The 21277-nt window shown below is 39.8% G+C and overlaps 1 pseudogene; it reads right to left on the bottom strand.

The window, feature by feature from the left end:
• Positions 1-12154: 12154 nt before the first annotated feature.
• LOC100423819 (MOB-like protein phocein pseudogene) lies at positions 12155-20811 on the bottom strand (annotated as a pseudogene).
• Positions 20812-21277: the final 466 nt, after the last annotated feature.

The following is a 21277-nucleotide window of genomic DNA, read 5'->3' on the forward strand; positions in this document are numbered from 1 at the left end:
TTCATGTGTGCATGTGTGTTTTCTTCTGAGATTCATCTTCGTGGTGGGTTTTTTTCGTTTTTTTCTCCAGTGCCTGATCATTGATGCTTCCATAAGGTAGTGTTCCTATTTAGGAACTTTGACAACATTTGTTAGGAAGTTAGAATATTTTGGGTTTAAGGCATTTGCACAGTAGTCTTTGAACAGTAAAACAATGTGTTGACTATACTGATACACATATTAAACTATACCTTATAGTAAACCAGTATCCCAAGCTGCTTTTAGTTCCAAAAATAGTTTCTCTTCCAAAGGCTGTTGCTCTGCTTTGTAGGAAGTCTTTGCAGATGGCCCTCCCAACTTTAAAGTCATACCAGAGTGGTCAAGACTGTTTAGCCCAACTCTTCCACTTAACAGGATTTCACTCACGTTTCTGGAACTAGCTATTTTTCAGAAGACAATAATCAGGGCTTAATTAGAACAGGCTGTATTTCCTTCCAGCAAACAGTTGTGGTCACACTAAAAACAATCATAGCATTTTACCCCTGGATTATAGCACATCTCATGTTTTATCATTTGGATGGAGTAATTTAAAATGAATTAAATTCCAGAGAACAATGGAAGCATTGCTTGGCAGATGTCACAACAGAATAACCACTTGTTTGGAGCCTGGCACAGTCCTCCAGCCTGATCAAAAATTATTCTGCATAGTTTTCAGTGTGCTTTCTGGGAGCTATGTACGTCTTCAATTTGGAAACTTCTCTTTCTCATTTATAGTAAAAATACTTGGAAGTTACTTTAAGAAAACCAGTGTAGCCTTTTCCCCACTAGCTTTAAAAGGGCCCCTTTTGCTGGAATGCTCGAGGTTATAGATAAACGATTAGGTATAATAGCAAAAATGAAAATTGGGAAAATGCAAAAATGGATCAGAATCATGCCTTCCAATAAAGGCCTTTACAAATGTTTTATCAATATTATCAAATTACAGCATATAAAGAAAATACTTGGACTTACTGTATGTTTTTATTTTATGGCTCTCAGCCTAAGTAAGCACTTCTTTCTAAATGTATCAGGGAGAAAAAAGCAAATGGACTACAAGGCACATGTTTGCTGTTCTTCCACCCCAGGTAAACCTGCATTGTAGCGATTTGTGAGGACATTCAGATGGAGCACTGTCACTTAGACATTCTCCAGGGCTTTCTTGAGCTTTTTGGAAGGATAATTCTGATAAGGCACTCAAGGAATATACAACCACAGTGCTTTCTTCAAATCATATAAGAAATACTATGCATAGCAGGGAGATGCAGAGCCGCCAGGAAAATTCTGAGTTCCAACACATTTTTCTTTGGAATCTAACAGGAATCTAGCCTGAGGAAGAAGAGAGGTCTCCATTTCTATGTCTGGTATTTGGGGGTTTTGTTTGCTTAGTGATAAAAAGGTCACTGAACACCAAGACCAGAATGGATTTTTTTAAAAAATAGACGCTCCTTTTATGAAGCACCTTGATTCCTTGATTGTGATTTTTTGCAAAGTTAGACAATGGCACAAAGTCAAAATGAAATCAATGTTTAGTTCACAAGTAGATGTAATTTACTAAAGTATGATACACCCATATGCTGTATACAGCTTAACTCATAGAACCGTAAAAGAAAATTGTAAAATAATTCAACATGTCCATCTTTTTAGTGATAGTAAAAGAAAGCATGGTATTAAACTATCATAGTAGTTGACAGAAAAAGAAAAAAGGACTCATGGCGTTATTAATGTAATGAGTGCTTTACATGTATTAGTTATACACGTTAGAAGCATATTTGCCTAGTTCGACTAGTAGAACCACGTTTCCCAAAGTGTGCAGGTAAACACTCATGCCTTACGATTTTCTACCAAAAGTAAAAAGGGTCATATTAAGTCAGAGGAAGATGCCTCTTCATTTTCCCTCTCTTTATCAGAGGTTCGCATGCCTGTCTGCACATTAAAAGCTCTGGGAAGACCTGTTGTAAAGGGACAAGTTGAGGTTGTAAAATCTGCATTTAAATAAACATCTCTGATCACAAAACCCTTGTTTTCTCATATAATGCCTATGAGCAATCTGGTGTTCTAATAAACACATTCTGGAGATCTCTGTAACAGCCTTTTCGTTGAGGTGATAATGTAGAAAGAATGATGAGTCCGAGTGGGGTCAGGTGCCTTTAGGGTTTAACCAGACCCTGTAACCAGGATTTGGAAGTCTTCACAGCGTGAAATTAGAAATAATAAATTTGAAAATTATCAGTCGCTGAGAATCAGAAGTTTGTGGCAGAACTGGGGACACATATTTTACATAGACTTTAAATTTTGAATTTTGGAAAGGAGATAGTGTTTTTAAAAGGTGGGGAAATAGCCTTAAAGAGGTAAAGAAATATGAGCCAGTAAATGGCAGAGTTGTATGTGTATTCTTTCTTTTTATTGTTTTTGGACCAAAAAGGGATTGAAATATCTCAAGGTCATGCTCCCAATTCCCTGTTCTTTTGTAGCTCAGTCTACCTGCTTGGGGAGATAGGAAACACCCGGTGATGCCTGGATCATGTATTCAAGGAATCACTCTTTCCCTAACAAACCCTACAGGAAGTCTTTAACTCAGAACTTGTTAAGGATGACTAAGCCTGTCCTGGAATGATGACTCTAGGCTACTTTCTGCTAACTGAAGGGTAAATGGCAGCCATCCAGGGAATTCTGACAGTGATCCCCAACACTAAGGGCTTCCTTCTTACTTTGCCTGGGTTCTGCTGCTATTCATGTTTGCACTTTCTTTGTTCTTGTCATGAACCAGCTCAAGTATACCTTGAAGTTGCCTCTAACCATTGATTTCTATGGATGTTTGATAAGGCAGCCATTTCATTTATTCAGAATGGGATTCTTTTGAGAATGCTATGAATAATGAAGCTGGGGCAGCAGCTGTAAGCCAGGTATGTTTTGGCCAACAAGCATGTTTGGTCACCTAATTATTAACCTTTCAAAGCACTGTATAGAGTGCAGACTGGCAGCCATCCTTGCTAATCTAGGAACAAAGGTGGGGCTGCAACTCCCTGTGTTTCTCCTCTCTGGGCTTCCATTGTGATTCCTGTGATACCTTCTTTGCCTGGCTCGGCATTCTGAGGGCCTCCAATAGGGGAAGGGCATTTAAAAATCCTTTCGATGGGATGGGGTCATCGTATATACATAGACATGGGGCCATTTCTGGAAGATCAACAACACATCTGTTTTTAGTCTGGGGTTCCCCCCGGAGGAGGAAATAAACCAGCTTCCAGAACAAGAGTAAACAGGGGTTGGCTGGGCATGGTGGCTCATGCCTGTAATCCTAGCACTTTGGGAGGCCGAGGAAGGTGGATCACTTGAGGTGAGGAGATCCAGATTAGCCCTGCTAACATGGTGAAACCCCATCTCTACTAAAAATACAAAAATTGGCCGGGCATGGTGGCACATGCCTGTAGTCCCAGCTACTAGGGAAGCTAAGGCAGGAGAATTGCTTGAATCTAGGAGTCGGTGGTTGCAATGAGCCAAAATTATGCCACTGCACTCCAGCCTAGGCAACAGAGTGAGACTCTGTCTCAAAAAAAATTTTTTTTTTAATTTTAAAAAAAGGGTAAACAGGATTAAGAGCTGAGATAGCAGCCTGGTATGGGAAGATGATGGCCTTGGAGTTGGGCAGACTGATTCCATAGTTGCCTAGTTCCTTATGGCAAATAAATCCCAATGCAGTGTGGTTTAAAATTTAAACCCTCCATATGATTTAAAGATCCTCCGTCTTCTGGGTTATAGCTTCTCAGTGGGCTCGGTTGAAGCTGAGGAAGAGAGAAAGGAGACAGGCATCTTTATCTGACTCACTGCGATGAGGTTCTCTCTTCATTGCTTGCTGCTTCTCAGATAACACCAGCTCTTCTACCCTCTTTAGCCCTTACCTGTGGTGATACAACCCTCTGTCTCCTGCTTTTGGGGGCACCTTTATCTACCAGATAGCTCTCTCAAGTACACAGCCAGCAAGATGCTTCAAGCCCAGTCATCTTGTTTCCTATTTGCATAACCCACAAGAAACTCATAGGCTTGCTACACCTGTGTGTTAGTGGCTCATTGAGCATTTGGGAGGGAATATGTTTGAGCCTCAACAAACTGAAGTGCAAGGGCCCCTGGCAGTAGCAAACTCATTCTGTTTAAGAGATAGATGGGGAAGAGTTCAAAAAGCTAGAGTCCAGCCAGCTCATACAGAAATTAAGGATTCTGGTAAGGTCTTTTTAATTCATCTTACTTGCTGGGGGATACAGTCAAAGGACTTTAAGTAGGAGCCCTGGTGGGGCCTCATCAGGACCGACTTATCCATGAAGGGACAGTGGGCACAGTGCCTGGGGCCCACAGCAGTTTTAGGCATCACACAGAAATATTTTAACTTATTTTAAAATCAGAAGAAGAAAGTGAATTTTTAAGCCTAATAAAATGTGCTAATATAATGTTAATATATTTATCTCTGTATTAACAGTCATAAAATATAGTTTTTAATATTTTCAATGGAGGAGGAGACTTATGAAGCCAAAAGTGCTTAGGGCCCACAAAAATCACAGTGCAGCCCTGAAACTCATTTATATTTTACAATATCTCTTTGGATGCTAAATAGAGAATGGATTTTAGGCAGTGGCAAGGGGAAAACTAGTAATCCAGGTAAGAAATGGCAGTGGCTTTGACTATGGAAGTAGAGGATATTGAATAGTGGTCATATCTGGAAGAGTATATATTTGAAAGTAGAGCCATCATGAATAGGTGTGGTAAAGGGGGAATCAAGAATGACTGCTTGGCTTGGGGCCTAAGCATCCAGGCAATTCCAGGTGCCATTTGCTGAGATAAGAAAGACTAAAGGAAGAGAATTAGATTCTGCTGTGGAAATGAAAACCAAGAATTCCTGTGTCAGTAGTGTTAGGTTTCAGTTGTCTAGCGGACACCCAAATGCCAATGTCAAATGAACTATAGGATCTCTGATTGTGAAGCTCAGTAGAAATATCTCAAATGTACTTGTAGATGGTATTTAAACCACAGAGAGATAATATCACCTGGGGAGAGAATGAGGCTTGAGAGGAGAAGAAGGCTGAGGACTGAGTCCCAGTCTACCAACATTTAGTAGAAGAGGAGGAGGGTTCAGTAGAAGAGGAGAAGGAAGAGGAGGAGAAGGAGGAGGAGGCAGTAAGGAAGCTGGTAAGAAGCCACCAATAAGGTTGAGGACAAAGAGGAAAATGTAGCCTCAAAGAAACCAAGAGAAAAAAGTTGGAAGCCAAGTTGAGGAAGGGGAGACAAAGGGTGGGACAAGATCAGATTGCACTTCAGGCTATGTTTAGAAATGTCCCTCTGGCTATGGTGGGAAAGATGGGGTGGAAGGCAGGAGACCAGAGAGGAGTCTGTCTAGTCCTCCAAGCCCCAGCTGTTTTCATGACAAGCAGAACTTTGCCTTGTGTATCTCTGTGCACCCACCATGCAAGCATGGGGCACTGTGCACCAGCTATGCTTATCATGCCTGTGAATGAGGGATTGATTAACTGAATCCTTCAGGGACACTTGTGACAGCTGTGCCCACAAGAAGAGCAAGAACCCAGGCATCAATGGGGTGGTGCAAACATGGGCTCAGGGAGGCCCCCTGCCATCCCCTCCTGCCTGGAATAATGTTTTCTGAGAGGCAGAAAGTGCAGGGTGACTCTTCAGTGTGGTATTTGTCTATGTGTGTATCAAGTGTGTAAAAATACTGAGTGCTCTCTTAGTCTTGATTTATCACTGCCCCTTGTCTTTGGGCTATTAAAAGGACTAAGGCCCTCTCTTCCATAAAGAGCAAGAACAGCTTTGAGAAGTGTCAAGTTCCAATCCAGTGAAGAAAGACTGAAGTGTTTGCCTTGGAGAGAATGAGGAGAGTCTCAGGAAATGAAATAAACAGACAAAGGGGCTAGAATCCGAGCAGCAGCCATGGGAACAGCAGCCGATTCTTGCCATCCAATGAGCTGTCTTCTCAGGATGGCCTTGCCTGGCTATCTTCTCTGAAGTTCAATGCTCCTCAGCCTCTTCTTCGGGCAGTTCTTATTGTCCTTCCCTGTTTTTTTTTGTCCTGCTCTGCACTTATCACTAACTCTGTTATATTTATGTATTTGTCCTCTGCCACTAGAATATAATTTCATGAGGACGGAGGTTTTTGTCTGTTGTGTCCACAATTAGTATAGTGCCTGGCATGTAGGTTCTCAATAAATAATGTTATTCAAATGGATGATTGAATGAATGATCCCAGATGGTTTATATAACCCAGAAAATGATGACTTAGGATTACTTGAGCTTGGATATTCCTTGGGTCCAAACACATCCCAGAATAAAACTCTTGTGGTGTTTTGTATGTATTCTGTTCTATTCTAGCATGTGTTACATTGCTGTTGTTATTTATGTGTCTGTCTCTCCTACTAGACTATGAGCCTTGCAAGAGCAGGGGCTGAGTTCTGTTCTTCTCTGTCTTCCTTTATCTATCCCATGGTCTAGCACAGGAATTATTTGTGAGAAAATGAGTGTCTGTCTGTCTTGACCTGTCATGACAGAGATCCTCTCCCACTTCTCACAGGCAACAAGCTAGAGTTCAGTGCTATCTATCACCTCCTCTCCAGCTCCCCTGCCACTGCCCTGATTTCACCTTGATTTTTCTCCTTTAACTATGACAGCAGATTCCAAATCGGATTCTGAGCCTCCCCGCTCACCCACACCTGCCCAAGACATGTTCTGAAGCAAAGACATGATCAGGCCCCTCCCCTATGTTTCCTATTGACTAGATGCTGGTTACTAGAGAAGTTTAGTTTTCTTAGCCTTGAATCCATGACCCATCCAATATAGTGATCAGATTTATCCCCCATTGCTTTCCAGAGTCACATAACCTGGCATCTAGCCAAGTTGCACCAAACGCATCTGTGTTTTCAACCCTCTCTCATCGTTCAAGCTCTTCTACCCTCTAGCTAGGTTGCCCTTCCTCCATCTCTTCAATTAGTCAATCAGTCAGTTATTCATTCAGCAAATGTCCTCAAGCCCACCTCGGTGCCAGTCACTGTGTTCACACTGGGGCTGCAGAGATGACTGAGATACATCCCTGTGCTCAGGGTTGTTTATGTGTCTTCTCCTTTTGAGGTCACTGTAGTCATGACTCTTGCTGTACCTCCCAGGGTGATGAGGCTCAGTAACTACTGTCTCCACAAAATATCTTGGCCTCAGTACAATGGAATTGCCACTTTGTAAATTGAATAAGTTGAGTGTTTCCCATACATTTTAATAAATCTTTGAGTTACCATCCTGCCTGATTATTACATTTCCTTTCTTGGATTTATTAATACTTGCTCCACATCCAGTTCCCTGATGGAAAATGCCATGTTTGGTAAACTACTATAGCCCCAAGCATGACTAATATCCTCTGTGGATAAGGCATTCTGGGACATAAGGACACTGTTTTTTTAAAGTGACAGGTTTTACTACTCCAGGATGATTTCCAGACCAGCTGAACACAGAGTTGGAATAGAAATGCCACCATTTTGCCTTTCTACTCTCACAGAAAAAAAAAATGTGTTCATAGAGTATAACATAATATCAGGAAGAATTCATTCAATTCCTTCATTATATCTTTACCGATCAGCCTCTTTATGCTTCGTTTTGTTCTTCAAGCTGTTTAGTGTCCCAAATTCTCTTCACTCTATTTGTCTGAGTTCTTGAAAATTGTAAAATCCTATGAAGATTCATCTGCAAAAAAATTTAACTTGAAAATCTAATTATTTATAAGACTCACTTTTGTAAAAGAATAATACATAATGATCATGTTTGAGTCTAAAAATCTGGACATTTATAGTTGTGATCAGATTTATTTACATTCTATATTTTTTCAAATGGCCTATTTTTCCTTGAAAATATAGTTTTTGAGGGGCAAGAAAGCCTTTTTTGTGATTTTTTAAATTACCTTCTAACTGAGCTTCTGTTTCCCTCATGCTTTCTATTTCATGTATAGTATGTTTTGGATCATGTTTTTCTTGACTCTGGAACTTCCTGTAACTTTTTATATGGTGTTTCTTTTAGATACTGCTTTAAAAACTTTTTCTTTTGAAATGTGTCAATCTGTCCAGAGAATTAAGTTAATGGTGTGCCTATTTTTAAACTCTTTAGATAGCTATAGTTGAAAAGACAAAAACAAAGCGAGAAATTATGTGACTACAGATAGAACTTTTCCAAATGGCTGACTGACATTTTTGAGACAAAATTCCATACTTTTATTGAAACACCTATATTTCTGGCTCATGGCTTGTCACTGTATTCTGGACGTAAGACAAAGAGGCTTGTCTAGCGGACCTGAACACCAATTAGAGTTTCTTTTCAAGAGTATCACTATTCAGCTCTCCTGTTTGCCACTGGCCAGTTGACTTTTTATAGCCAGTGAAAATCCATCCAAGAATCCTGCAGTTTCTTCATGAACTTGTTCTTGTAATGAATTTACATTATGTTCAGATCATTCATTTATGAAACCAACAAGCATGTCTTGAGTACCTGTTATGTGCCAGATACTTTTATGAATGATTTACATGTATTAATTCATTCACTTCCCACTACAAACCTATGAAGTAGGCATTGATTTTGTATCTATGACAGAGAGCAGCTAATTGAAACAAGGTAACTTGCCAAAAACACACAGCTAGAAATGGGATCCATATTTTAGTAGTCTGCCTTGGGAGTTCATGCTCTGATTCTACTAATAGCAAGGTGCCATGAGACTACCAAGAATGTAGCAACTAACCATGCCTCCAGATTGGGAGACAGAGCCTCAGGGAAGATAAATACAGAACAAGAGATGTTTGATCCTTGATCAAGATGCTTAATCCTTGATTTAATCCCTGTTAGCAACTGATGAGCACATACTAAATTACCTGCAAAGAAGATATACCAGAAAAAAATATGTGCACATATCTGCAAAGCTGTATTACATACCCAAAAACTTTGTATCATCAGTACAACTGTAAAAAAAATCATGTGTGATTTGATTCATTTACACATGCTAACCAAATAGATTAGCATGTGTAAATGAATCAAATCACACATGATTTTCAGATTTCCTTTATGCTGTGCCACATCATATGTATCATTAATTGAAATCTATTTTGAATGGCCAACATTCAGAAGTTTCTTGAGTGCCTGGGGGGGATCTAAATTTTTAAGACACACTACTGTTGCAACCATTGTTTTTCATTATAACATGATTCTGATCAATTTGTGTTTAATAAGTGTTTCTGACAATTGAGGAAGACTTTTCCTTTCTAAATCAACATGAAACTTGAAAAAATAAATCAAAATTTTGAAATATCACCTTGTTCTGTAGATTCAGACTAAACGATCTCAGATTTCTTCATGTGTTGGAAAATGTACTTTAAAAAAAACTTTCCCCAAGGCATCTTCTTTGCCAGCTGGACTGACTTTTGCTAATTCTTGGATTGCCCTCTAGTGGTTTATTTAACTTACGACTGTTTCCCAAATGCTCCTGGGCAACTCGTGGTTGCTTTGAATTTGCTTTTAGTTTGATCCTTTCCGCACCTTCTCCCATTTGCACAGAGGGGCTTCCAAAGACAGTGTCTTTGAATGAGAGTGAGCAATGTGCAAAATGACCCAAACACTTAGTGGTAATCAATACATGCTATTAATGATGGTGGTGAAATCCTTCTTTCAAGTTTGTTCTCTTACTTTTTTTCTTTGTGCTATTTTTAACTTTGCCCACTCTTTACTTTCTTCCCTCTGTTAACATCCTACTGGAGTGGTGCCAGGTAATCTGGTGGCACAGGATGACTTACAGGCAATGCTGTGTCTTGAAAAAGCCAATTAGGAATGCTGAATGCTTCTGGGCGGGAGTCCCATGCTCTCACCCATATAACAAGTCAGCGCTCCATAGGCCTCAGTCAGACCCAGACTTCTTGGCTCCTTCTGGGTAGCTGAGGCTATGACTCGCTGGTCCAGACACTTAAGCATCATCCAAATAGCAAGAAAAATCTTTGAGTTTCTGTAGAAAGCCAGCAAGAGGCCCAGCCAGCATCACAGACCTGACACTCTGCAGAACTCTGGGTCCAGGCCACCTGCACCAATTAGAGCAGAACCAAGACATTCAGTGCAACATGCATTATTAATCCAAAACCTTTTTCAATAAGAAAAAAGCCATTGGCTCAATTTTTTTAGAGAGAGAAAACAGCTACACTGCTATATATAATTTATCAACTTAGTTTAGTCTCTCAATATTAATAAGTTTGTTTAAAAATTACCATTTCCATTGGTTTATAGTGACATGAATATAAATCCATAAATCCATTTCAAAGTCTACATTCCTTTCACTATGAACATAATGCTTCTTAAAAGCTAATTGTGGGATGGGGAACAGTAATGACTGTGGCTGGTGAGCACTGTTGAAAGCCAAAAGGACTGGCAGGTTTGGAAAGGCATACACGATATATACACACACTCTCAGTATACTACTGTTCCCCACACTTTTGCTGTACATTCTTGTCTCAAAAGATGGTATAAATTATTCCCTGAAATTTGAAAAAAACAATTAAGATGAATACATTTTCATCTTCATTTCAAAATAACCCTTTTAAATATAAAAAGTTCCTCATGTTTGTTAAATCTGTTCAAAAGTTGAATTTAAATACTTTCTTCACAACATGTACAATGTTTCCAGCCTTAGTGCCTCATTACAATCAGTTTGGCAATAAGATCTCCAGTGCTTTATAAAAAATGGCATTCAATAGATTATAAGACTGATAAATCTGCATTTGAATCAGTCTTACCACAATGAATTAAAACAAAGTCCAAAAAATGTATGACTATTCATCAACACCCTTGGAACCTATGAATTATTGCTAATAATCTCCCACGTGCACATAATTCAAACACAAACTTTGTAAGGAGGGGGTGTAAAATAAATACTACAGTATTTCTTCAATTTTATTTAATGCTGGCTAGCTGGTTAAATGAAAGATTAATATTACTAACAGAAAGAGTCCAACTATTTTAAGGACTGTTTTCTAAGAAGAACGATTTTGCAAACCAAAGATAAGCAAGACCCTATGCAAATACATTTTCTTGTAGTGTAATGTAATTGCTAATATGAGGTATAATCTGCAAGCAATTGATACAAATATAAATAGGTATAAGCCACCACTAACTCACAGTCTGGTGAAAAGCTTCTCAGCTAAGGTAGTTTGAGGATAAGGTTAAGGGAAGTGAGAAGGAGTGGACAGGGCAGGTTTCCAGTGGGAACGTCATTTATGTGCCTTATCATTATCATCATCCTGTATGCACCAGTCTGTTGTTGCAGAAAGGTAAATCCTTTCCAAGTATGTTCTTTATGTAGCACAGTAAAATTATTTAAGTATTACTCTTGCTTCATTTGCATTTGTATTTAGATATACATAATTATATATGCATATCAAAAACTATAAACAGAATTTTAAAACAGTTTATCTCATTTGAGGAAAGTTAACAGGTAAGACAAAACTACGTACTGTAGAATTTTTTAGGATATCTAAACTCAGGGTAAAACCAAAGAAAAACATTTCTACCTCTTTAGTAAATGGCTTGTGTGAAACCTCAAGCTCTCACTCAATTTTTTTTATAGATGGGTTTGTTTGATGAGGATTGTGATCCAATGATTGTTTAGCAGCAATTTTACCAAACTGTAAATTATTTTATTAACAGGTATTATAAACAGATAATACTAATCTTATTTTAAAACCATGGGTGCCACACTGGTGAATATACAGCTTATGAATAACTTAAAAAGTATTTCCCATTTTAAAAGGCAAACCCAGCATACAATACATGTATAACATGTATAATACATGTATAACCCATACAATACACGTATAACCCAGCTATACTATACATGAAGTAGCTATAATATGGATTATACTACTAATGAAGAAGCTATAATATGGATACATGATTGATGTGTCTAAAATGATATATACAGTACATAATTCATGTTAGATAGGTGATCAGTACATTTTTCCATATGATTCCCTTCTTGCTTCACTTTCCCCAGAAACTGAATTCTGTACTTCCTCTTCTAATATTGGTATAATCAGGTTATCACAGGACATCAAATTATATTTCATCTATTTCATCACAAATTTAGTAAACCAATGACACAAAAATATTTCATTTTCATATTCATCAAATATCTGCCAATTTTGAAAATAAGCATGCAAAAATATCCTGTAAATCCTAAGGCATACTGATCCTAGTTTTGCTACAGATTATTCCTTTATGCTAACCCTGCTGGGAAAATATTTATTGCCATTCAGAAGACATGGAGCGCCATCAAGTGTGTGTCTAGTATAGGCTATAGCAGGACACTCTTGGAGTTTTATGAGCAGCATAAAGAAAAATCTATTGTTCAGTTGCTGTCATTTGAGTGCAAGTATCTGGATGGCATTCACTCTGAAGTTTGACAAGAAGTCCATTTAGCTCAAGGCAGAATTGCCTTAAATGTCCATACTTCTCTAACTTTCATCTGGGCCTTCAGATGGTTCAAGAATTTTGTCAATATTGGAGCAATCTGCTCTTATGTTCTGTTGAATATACTGTTGAACAGCTAGTGTACTGTCTATTTCTTCAAAGGATTCATCAGGCCAATTATAAAAATCCTGTGCCCAGCCTGTTCTGCCTCAGCACGCCGCCCCCTCCGCCATGACCATAGTATCAGTGTCTAGGCCTATTGGCTCGATTTAATAAGTAAGAGTACCAGTAATTTTTTAGAAGTAAAATGTATTTATTAAAGGATTTTTAAGAAAAAGCACTTGCTTCTATCTGCATTTTAAAAGGAGAATTGACATTACAGATGAAATAAAGATGAATACAGAAGAGAAGATCCTACTTTACATGCAAAATAATATCTATAAAATGGGATTAGTAATTTCTTCCTAGAGAGCTTGTGAGAACTAGAGATAGTGAATTATAAAGCACATAATAGGGGCCCATTTATTTATTCATTTGGCAAATATTTATTGAGCACCTGCTATGTGCAAGGCACCCATTTAGGTAAAACTGAAAAACATGTGTCTTTGTGAAGTTTACATGGTAATTTTTCATCCCATGTGCCAAAGAGATAATGGGAGGAATGACTACCATCTTTTAGAGACTTGTGGTATCATTTTGGAGATTAAATGTTATGTTTTATGTGGCTGTAGAAAGCAAAACTAGAGCCAGGCATGGTGGCTCATGCCTGTAATATCAACACTTTGGGAGGCTGAGGCAGGAGAATGACTTGAGCTCAGGAGTTTGAGACCAGCCTGGGCCACATAGTGAGACCTCGTCTCAACAAAACATAAAAAAATTAGCTGGGTACAGTTAAGCGTGCCTGTAGTCCCAGCTACTCTGGAGGCTGAGGTGGAAGGATAGTTTGAGCCCAGGAGGTCGAGGCTGCAGTGAGCCGTGATCGCACCACTGCACTCTAGCCTGGGTGGGAGCGTGAACCTGACTCAAAAAAAAAATTTTTTTTTAAAGCAAAAAAAAAAAGAAAAGCAGAACTAGGACCAATGGATGGTCTTTCAAGGGCAGTGGTTTTCATAATTAAAGGAAAATCCTGTTTACAATCAGGACTGACCAAGAATGGGATGGGGCTGCCTCTGGGAGCAGAGAGGCATGGGCTGGAGGTGATTCTGTTAGTGGAAGTATTTTGTAGGGAATTTGAGATCTTGTATCAAGGATCTCTGCAGTGTGGGCAAGGGGGGAATACGAAATCTATGTTTCCTTCTGCCTCTTAATTTCGAGATGCTGGAACTGGGATGGGAAGCCAAAGCCATTGACCAGAACCAGGGCTACAACTCAGGGGTGAGTGTGGGAGTTCAAATGCAGGATCCACACTGGCTACAGCTGACCTGGAGCCACAGATTCCTGTCACTTTCTGCCTCCAGAGATCAAGTACCATGGGTTTCAACCTGACCAGCCTGAAGGTTTGGGAGGCCCCATCAGGGGATGGGGGCAAGTTACTTTCCGTAAAAGAATGAGGAGGCTATATCTGGTGACCAGAAACAAACATGGAGGCAGAGGGTAATAAGGATGATACATACAATTTATTCAGTTCCTATTTCTTTTACTTTAGTATTCCTAATCTGTAAAAACATCATGGAAAAAAAAGTATGATTAATCTAATTTTACAGATGAAGAGACTGAGGGTCTGAGATGTAGAATAACTAACCTAATTTAGTGTAAAGCCAGGACTTGAACTTGCTGTCTCTGTGCTTCATCTACTCCAGATGGCTCCCTAATGAGTAGAATGAGACCTGTGTGCCAACCCTGGCCTGGTTCTCATGCTCCCACAACTGTGAAGTGAGAGGGCTCAACAATTTCAAATTCAATTCAACCACCACCTCCTGAATACTAACTAGGTTCCAGGACCTGGCTAGAAGCAGAGACACCAGGATAGAAAAGACAGTGTTCTGCTTTCATGGAGTTCACAGAAGAGTCGAGGAGGTAAGTTCATATCAGATTATCACAAAGCAGTGTGCTTAATGGTGCTAAATCTTTTCATGTTTCCACATTTGCTAATGCATTTTAACAGAGCAAAGCAATGTCACATTGGTTTCATCAGGAATTCAAACCAAGGGGCTTTGGTGAAGAGAAGTCAAAGCCAAAAGAGGGCTCTGCCCTTTAGAAGAGGTGGAATCATTCAGCCTGGGCAACATGGTGAAATCCCGTCTATATAAAAAATTCAAAAATTAGCCAGGCATGGAAGCGTACGCCTGTGGTCCCACCTACTTGGGAGGCTGAGGTGGGAGGATCACTTGTGCCTGGGAGGTGGAGATTGCAGTGAGCCAAGATCACGCCCCTTCAGTTACTCCCTTCTGGGCAATAGAGTGAGATCCTGTGTCAAAAATAACATAACATAACATAACATAACATAACATAACATAACATAACATAAAAAGGGGGAAAGTAAGAACAGTGGGGTGAGGCCTTTGAGCTCTGAAACTATGATGGAACCCAGTCTTTTCCTCTTTTCTTTGGAGTTCCTAAGTTCACAAAGCCCAATGAGCAATGGCAAAGGACTGTTTGGCTATCTGACTCTCTTTTAGGAGTGCCTACATTATCTACTTCATTGTGATTTAAATCTTATCCTTTTCTACCATCTCTCTCCTCTCAAATCCTACATTGAATCCTAGCCCACAGTGGGTGCTATATATGGACTGAGACAGAGATTTGGGTGCCAGGCCTACCAGGGTGTTGATTTGATTGGATATGGTTCCTTGACTCTTTGATACATTGGGTATTGCTAACCTAGTAAATCCATCTTTTTGAGCCTTTGCAAAGTGAGATAGTGGGAACCCATCACTTCCTTCTACAGGCATAAGCAAATGAGGCTCAGATTACAGTTAAATATCTACATCAACAGAGCAATTCTGCAAAGAGATTGGCATAATCAACAAGATTGCAAAGCAGAATGTACAAGCTTCTTTTCAGTCTCCATTAATTGTGGCCCAAATTTTTCTAGGGAGTAACAGTTCCATGGCATCATTGAGTCTAGAATCTAAATATTTGCTTTAGGAAATTATGGAAGCTTGTTAAATCATAAATGATGTCCTGATTTTGTACTCCAAATTACAGGTCATTCCTTGTTTATTGAAATAGAGGAGGATATTATGTTTCTATCACTCTTTACTCTTTAAAATGTTTCTTCCATCCTTCACTTTCCTATGGTGTATTTATTATTTTTATTTAATCTGGTATCTGAATTTTATAAAACACTTTACAGTTAATTTTGTCTTGTCTTCTCTTCCCATAATGATCCCGATCATCATCATAATTATATTTTCTTACAATTATGTATTGCTCTTCACAGTTCATAAATCACATATTCATAACCTCATGAATCTCCGAAAAGCCCATGAGGCCAATAATGCAGTTATTATTTGCATTTTGAAAGTGAGAAAACTGCAGTCTAAAGAAGTTAAATCATTTGTTCCAGGCTCTAAGCTCAGTATTTTAGTGTGGAAGTGAATCCAACACCCTGATGCTTAACTCTGTCTGTTAACCACTATCCTAGATCAACAAGGTCCCACATTTGGACTGTGATGGACTTTACTCAGAACCTGGATTCTTTTTTCATGAAATTTTTAAAAATTTAAATAAGTGGCATAATTTATAAGACAAAATGTGTAATTTAAAAGAAAGCTATGTGTTTGGATGCTAAATAAACTACTTATGGTGCTAAATGCCCCCTCCCCAAAATCTCCAAGATAGATTAACATCACTAGTCATTATTCAGCACTATGTAGTACATGCTCAATAAATATTCTGTTGATGGATATAGGTGGGTGGGTAGATGGATATTGGACTGGCCATGTTCTGAGCCCAGGGGATACAATAGTGAACACGACAGGCAAGTGCCTTGGTCCACACCACTCACAGTCAACTGGGCAAGTCAAACCTCACACAAGCCTTCTCAGTTATATCTGATGACCACAATGAATTATATGAGGTCAAGTATGTGAAAGTATTTAGTGGATGGTATTGTACAAGTAAAAATTATTATCATGTTTCATGGACTTTTATCATCCTTAGATACAGTGCTACTTCCTTGGTCACACAGCTCCTGTGATGCTGAAACAGAGAGATAAGTACTCATCGAGGAACACACAGGTGGTAATAGCATAACGATGACTCCAACTAGTCAGGGCGTTCTACCCATGTGGCCCATAGGCATAGTGTTTGAGGCTACTCCGTCTTTTGGCGGGGTGGGGAGTTGGAGGACAATAAGAACACTTAAACCCCTTGCAAAACAACAACAAATACAAAATGCAGCTAAATATTGCAGGGAATTTGCAAAAACTAAAAGAATTAAAATCTGAATATCTGTAAGCTATCTCAACTTTATTAAGTCAACTTTATTGTTTCTTTATTATGTGTTGAAATTTCCATTGCATTTGAACACAATTTAGGGTTAGATTTTCTCACATCACAAGATTTCCAGGGAATGCACAAGGATTTTCCAGAAATTACAAGCAATCCTATAATAAATAAGTAACTTATAACCAAATAATTTCAAAAACATAATTATAAAAATACATTCAAAAAACTTACATGACATGTATGAGCATTTTAATATATTTGATATCAGCTACAGAATGTGAGACTGTCTCAGTTCTGTGATGGTTAAAATAGCCCCTGGCTGGCAGAACCAGCCTAACTGTGGGCTTCTCATTTCAGAGAACCGCTTGGATGTTATTATTCAGTTAAGATATTTATAGGATGGTCTTTCAGCTCAAATAACTACCAGGCAAAGGGGGAGTGAGATGAGAACGAAAAGAAAGGGAAGAAGAATGGAAGGAAGGAAGGGAAGGGGGAGTAAGAACGAAAAAAATCTTTAAGCTAACTTTGGTATGACTGCTGTCCTCAGTGGCAGCACATACCTTTGCCAAGTGGAAATAAATAAGCTTCTAAGGTATGAGTTTGTTCCCAAATAGGTTTGGCAAATACATAATTTATTTTTCTTAGCTCTAGTACATGATACCCTGGCCATTCAGACACCATATAGGCACTGACATTAATCAAGTACCTCAATACCATCCCCTCTGCCATGCCAGGGAAGGTCTTGCACAGGAATATTTATTTAGCTGAGTTCTTTCTCCATGACTGAGAGCACGGAAGCAGGGCTGTCGTGAATAGAGCAATGGGATTGATCAACACCTCTGTGAAAACTCCAGGTTAAAAGAGGCTAAAGAAGTGACTACTCAAGGTCATGCATAATCTTGGATTGGATCCGCACATTGGGGGAAAATAGTCATAATGAATATAATCAAGGCAATTGATGACATTTGAATGTTAATTTACTTATTTTGATAGGGAATATCCTTGTTTCTAAGAAAAGAGCTTTGAAGTATCTAGGGGTGAAGAGACCTCTTTGTTACTATAGTGTTGATAATAATAATAATAATAATAATAAGAGTTCTTACAAGAAACTGAACACCCACTTGCTGGAAGCTGGGGACATGGTTAATGTCTGTCTTTGTGCCCAGGGACTCGACACTTCCTGGATGCCCAGAGCATACCATATCCACAACTGCTAGCGAGCAAAGACTCAGCGAGTCCTAATTCATGTCATAGTATGACTTGCTGATGAGGAGAGTGGGTGGGGATGTTCCAGAATTTAAGGGGTGGTGGCTAGAAATTCTAACATTCAAGGCAGTGAAAGTAGGTCACTTGGCTCTCGCAAGGCAGGATTTGTGGGCAGCAGGGACTTTTCTGAAAGTAGAAAGCCAGGACAGGCCATTTTAGGGAACACCTTTTGTAAGGACACAACAATCTCAGAGCCATGCAGCACTCAGAGTGAAAAATCACCATGGCACGTGTGTACCTATGTAACAAACCTGCACATTCTGCACATGTATCCCAAGAAGAAAAAGAAAGTACTACATAAGCGTTTGCTATGTATAGAGAATATGTAATCTGAACGGAAGACTTCAAAAGTTAAGCAGGGCAGGGAACAGAGCTGAGCGACAAGCTGGGACCAGAAGAACAGGACAGGCCTCTGAAAACGGGATGCAGGCCAGACACTGGGCAGCTCAACCTCAGATCAGGAAGCTCAAGACAAGTAGGGATAAGGGGTTTGAGCTAAGACTGGTTTTAAGGTAATGAATTATATAAAAGTTGCCAGAGAATATGTGCAAGATTTTTCCCATCATTCTGACTATGTGCAAAAGGAGCTCATTTGGAAGAAGGAACCCCACTTAGCTGAACAAAATTAAGCAATTCAGTTATGCGTGCAAAATTTCTTTTTGGGCCGGGCGCGGTGGCTCAAGCCTGTAATCCCAGCACTTTGGGAGGCCGAGACGGGCGGATCACGAGGTCAGGAGATCGAGACCATCCTGGCTAGCACGGTGAAACCCCGTCTCTACTAAAAAAATACAGAAAACTAGCCGGGCGAGGTGGCGGGTGCCTGTAGTCCCAGCTACTCGGGAGGCTGAGGCAGGAGAATGGAGTGAACCCGGGAGGAGGAGCTTGCAGTGAGCTGAGATCCGGCCACTGCACTCCAGCCTGGGTGACCGAGACTCCGTCTCAAAAAAAAAAAAAAAAAAAAAAAAAAAAAAAAAAATCAAAATTTCTTTTTGGCCATGTTGCCCAGGATGGATGAACCGGCAATGGACTTGCATTCCCAGCATAAACAACTAGCCAACTAGACACAATGTATGAAACACATGTTTTAAGACATTGGATAATCGGCAGCATAGGAATGCGTCCCTAGAAAAGAAAAACAGGTGAGGTGAGCCTACTCTTCCCCTGCTTTCAGCCTAAAAGTGCTCCCCAGACCATTGTACGGGTGGAGGAACCGAAGCTGGGCATGGCCTTCTTGCTGAGTTGAGAAGGCAGAGATCATGGAAGCTGAGGTGGCTGGAATTTGTGAGGCAAAGTACCACAGAGTTGGATGACATGTAGAAAGGAATTATGGAAATTTCCCATGAGCTGATGTAGAGTCATTTCCAGGATATACAGCTAAATTTTTAAAAGCTAAACAAAAGCGAAGGACAAAACCATATATATGGTGTGCTAATTTTGTGTAAGAAAGAAGGGAAAATAAAACATAGATGTATCTCTTATTTTAAAAAATTCAGGAAAAAGCACCGGAAGTCTATATAAGATCCCTCTGAATTCATGGCTGAATAAGCCATGCATATGTAGGGAGAAACTCCATGAGGCCAAGCGAAGAACAACCAACAAGCTGTGAACCAACAATTCCCAGAGCAAACAGCTGGGAGACATCTGAATTCCAATGATCAGAGAGTAAAGGTTGCACTAAACATGGGGATATTCCCTAGAGCCTATGAGAAAGGTCATGCCTCAGTAGTAGGGCTAAACTAGTCCTGGAGTAAACAGTACTTCAGAACTGCTCTGATAAAACATACTAACAAGTATCAAAATGATCAAGATAATCAACAGGTAACTTATACGTCTGCCAGAACAAAACCAATACTCTTTAAAGGAAGAAAAAATCAAGCACTCAATATATAATATACACAATGGCAAGCATTAAATAAAAAATTAAATTCAAGGCTTCAGTGAGCTTTGATCACACCACTGCACCCCACCCTGGGCGACAGAGTGAGACCCTATTCCTAAAAGTAAAAAGTACTAGACACACAAAGCAGAACCAACCAGATCAATAAAACTGTTGCCTACAAAGGGTTGGGGGGTGGTGAAGAGGACAGGGGAAGAAGTGGCCCTTCTCTGGATAGACTTTTATATACAGTTTTGACTTTTGGAAGCATGCTAATGTTTTACATATTAAAAAATAAAATTAAGGCCGGGCTTGCTGGCTCACGCCTGTAATCCCAGCACTTTGGGAGGCCGAGGCGTGCGGATCACCAGGTCAGGAGATCAAGAACATCCTGGCCAACACGGTGAAACCCGTCTCCACTAAAAATACGAAAAATTAGCCGGGCGCGGTGGTGGGCGCGGTGGTGGGCAACTGTGGTCCCAGCTGCTCAGGAGGCTGAGGCAGGAGAATGACATGAACCCGGGAGGCGGAGCTTGCAGTGAGCCGAGATAGCGCCACTGCACTCTAGCCTGGGTGGCAGAGCGAGACTCCGTCTCAAAAAAAAAAAAAAAAAAATCAATCAATCAATCAATAAGAACGTGGAAAAACATATTAGAATACTGGGGAATAAAAGAACTAATCCAATAACTTCCAAGTAATAATCCAAGGCTTCATGAAGCCTTCACTTACCTCTCCAGCCCACAGCTCTCTCTCCTCTGAACTCCAAGAGCAAACTCTCTCTGTTCCATTTATTCACACTCAAACCTAGTAACTGGTATATGGTATAAACATAGACTTGGAAATAAGATAACCTGGTTCCAGATCCTGGCTCCCTCACTTGCCTATTATGTGACATGGGCAGACGGCAGACGTGGGCAGTAAATAGATCATGAGGGGAAAATGCCTGGCACATAGTTTTCTTATTTATTTATTTACTTTAACTTCTGGGATACATATGCAGATTGTGCAGGTTTGTTACATAGGTATACATGTGCCATGGTGGTTTGCTGCACCCATCAACCCGTCATCTAGGTTTTAAGCCCTGCATGCATTAGGTATTTGTTCTAATGCTCTCCCTCCCCTTGTTCCACAACGCCCAACAGGCCTGGTGTGTGATGTTCCCCTCCCTGTGTCCATGTGTTCTCATTGTTCAACTCCCTCTTATGAGTGAGAACATGCAGTGTTTGGTTTTCTGTTCCTGTTTTAGTTTGTTGA

The sequence above is a fragment of the Macaca mulatta genome, chromosome 14, assembly GCF_049350105.2.
Source record: "Macaca mulatta isolate MMU2019108-1 chromosome 14, T2T-MMU8v2.0, whole genome shotgun sequence".
In the NCBI taxonomy this organism is placed as follows: Eukaryota; Metazoa; Chordata; class Mammalia; order Primates; family Cercopithecidae; genus Macaca; species Macaca mulatta.